Genomic DNA, 3,152 nt, shown 5'->3' with positions numbered 1-3,152 from the left:
TTGTTTATAGTCCATATGGCTGAATGTCTTAGCATAGGCCATAAAACCCAAATAAACCTTCTGGTATTTTCTGCTATCCGCCAAGATGCATCAACATCAGCAATGGTGTCCCTTTTGCCATATACTTCTGAATCTAGCCTGCATCTCAAGCAGCTCCCTGTCAATTGCTACTGCAGCCATACACTGGTTGAGGATATTCAGCAAAAGTTTACTTACATGTGACTTCAGGGATGTTGCTGTATAATTTTAAAAAAAATCATTTTATTGGGGCTTGCACAAGTCTTATCACAATCCATACATCCATCTATTGTGTCAAGCACATTCGTACATATGTTGCCATCATCATTTCAAAACATTTTCTTTCTACTTCAGCCCTTGGTATCAGCTTCTCATTTTTCCCCTCCTTCATGAACCCTTGTTAATTATTTTTTTTTCATGTCTTACACTGTCCAATGTCTTCCTTCACCCACTTTTCTGTTGTCCGTCCTCCTGGGTGGGGGTTATATGTAGATCATTGTGATCGGTTCCCCCATCTCCTCTCCCCCACCTCCTCTTCCCCTTACCCTCCTTGTATGGCTACTCTCAATATTGGTCTTGAAGGGTTCATCTGTCCTGGATTCTCTGTATTTCCAGTTCCTATCTGTGCCAATGTAGCAAGTGTAGGCTGGCTGTCAACTAAGGTAAAATTGGGAAGCATTCAAGAACTATAGGAAAATTGTATATTTCATCATTGCTACACTGCACGCTGACTGACTCGTCTCCTCCCCGTGACCCTTCTGTAAGGGGATGTCCAGTTGCCTACAGATGGGCTTTGGGTCCCCTCTCCGCACTTCCCCTCATTCACAATGATATGATTTTTTGTTCTGGGTCTTTGATGCCTGATACCTGATCCTATCGACACCTCATGATCACACAGCTGGTGTGCTTCTTCCATGTGGGCTTTGTTGTTTCTCAGCTAGATGGCCTCTTGTTTATCCTCAAGCCTTGAAGACCCCAGATGCTGTATCTTTTGATAGCCAGGCACCATCTACTTTCTTCACCACATTTGCTTATGCACCCACTTTGTCTTCAGCGATCATGTTGGGAAGGTGGTTACTCTAAATTTGATCATTTTGTTGGGTAATTTTTATCTGAAATAGATACAAATATGGATCGCTTCCAGTCAATTGGTCAAGCAACTGCCTTCCAAATTTCTTGGCTTAGACAAATGGGTGCTTCTAGTGCTTCATCAGCTTATTGAGACAGTTCATTGGGTATTCCCTCAATTCCTGGAGCCTTGTTTTTAGCTAATGCATTCAGTGCAGTTTGGACTTCTTTCGGTATCATTGGTTCTTGCTCGTATGCTAACTCTTGAAATGTCAACTAGACGTTTGTTTGTTTTTCAGTGACTTTGCATTCTTTCATCTTCTTTTGATGCTTCCTGCATCATTTTATATTTTGCTCATAGAATCTTTCAATATTGTAACTCAAGGCTTAATTTTGTTCCTCCTTAATTTCTTTCCATTTAAGATATACTTAAACTGTTCTTCCTTTTTTATTTTCTAACTTTAGGTCTTTGCACATTTCATTATATTTGACTTCATCTTCTCAAGTTTCTCTTTGAAATTTTCTGTTCAGCTCATTGACTTATCATTTCTTCCATTTGCCTCACCTACTGCACAACCAAGAGCAAGTTTCAGAGTCTCTTCTGACATCCACTTTCTCTCCTGTCTTTTTCATGACCTTTTACTTTGTTCATGTATGATATTCTTGATGTCATCCCACAGCTCGTCTTGTCTTCTGTCATTAGTGCTTAATGTGGTATATTTGTTCTTAAGACATTCCTGAAATTCAAGTGGGATATCTCAAGGTCATATTTTGGCACTTGTTGACTTGTTTTAATTTTTTTCAGCTCCAACCTGAGCTTATATATGGGCAATCACTGGTCTATCCACAGTCAGTTCCTAGTCCACTTGTAGCACATGAGGTGACAGAAAATGCCATGCTTGGATCAGACAAACCTAGTTCTCAAAGTGACACCTTGGCTTTTTAACACTTTAAAGGAAGTCTTTTGAAGCAGATGTGGGTACTGTTAAAACAAAAATTATGTTCAACCAATAATAGAAATTGAAGATGATTAGATATATGATTTATAAGTCAGGGTATCATTTGGACTACAGTTTTAGAAATATTCCCCAAATAATAAGAATTATCAAAATTCTTATACCAAATCTCCTTGGCATTGCCATGGGGAAGAAGGGTGGGAAAGGAACTGAAAAGATTTTTGTGCAGCATTGTCTGGAAGAACGACTAAAACAATCACTAATTAACTCTACAATCAGAGTAAAATAATATTGTAAAAAAAACTACACCTTTCGCTTTGTCTGACCTATGGAATCTGTTTCACTAAACTAATTGAATTCTTCAAAAGAGAACAATTCCCAAGGCAAAAGCCCCTTACTGGTTTATTTGGGCCATTGTTTGGTGCAAAGGTGGCTTTTAGTGACTAATTGTTTCAAGGCTCAAAGGGACATCTAATAGCAACATCCATGAGAACCAGAATTGGACTCCAGAGAACTGAAACCTTTCTGTCAGGACTTGACCTCGAGCAGAGGGTCAGTGACTTTGTATCTCCTGAAAACAAACTCCCAACATTACTCCTCAAGCTCCCAGAATCAGATGAACCCACGCGTCTGACCTAAGGATATTATACCAGGTTTTTCTGCACAAAGCACACATACTGATGATCCTATAGGGAAATTCATGATCAAAAACAACTGCCACCCACCGGGAGCTACCTCCCTCTTTACTCTTTTTCACTTTTAGTCATAAAGAGGAGCCCACACAACAAAAATGAAGACTGTAGAGTGATATGTGGTCTAAATATTGCAAAACATTCCCATTAACAGCCTCAAGAAAGGAAAGATGAGTTGATGTGTGTGCATGCTCAGGGGATGAAGGTAGGGTGAAAATAAAAAGAAAACTCCTTGGAAAGTAAAACAATATCTACATGCAGCATTCCTTGTTCTGTTCGCACAACTGGGTCAATCCATGTACAGGTTCCACAGGAGCACAATGAAGTGTTCTGGAATTCCCATTTTTCTCAAAGTTCTCCATCGTTGTTTATAGTCCATATGGCTGAATGTCTTAGCATAGGCCATAAAACCCAAATA

This window comes from Echinops telfairi, unplaced genomic scaffold (assembly GCF_000313985.2).
Source record: "Echinops telfairi isolate 266 unplaced genomic scaffold, ASM31398v2 ScPeMD7_443;HRSCAF=831, whole genome shotgun sequence".
In the NCBI taxonomy this organism is placed as follows: domain Eukaryota; kingdom Metazoa; phylum Chordata; class Mammalia; order Afrosoricida; family Tenrecidae; genus Echinops; species Echinops telfairi.
The sequence above is the reverse complement of the archived record's forward strand: the minus strand, read 5'-3'. Positions refer to the sequence as shown.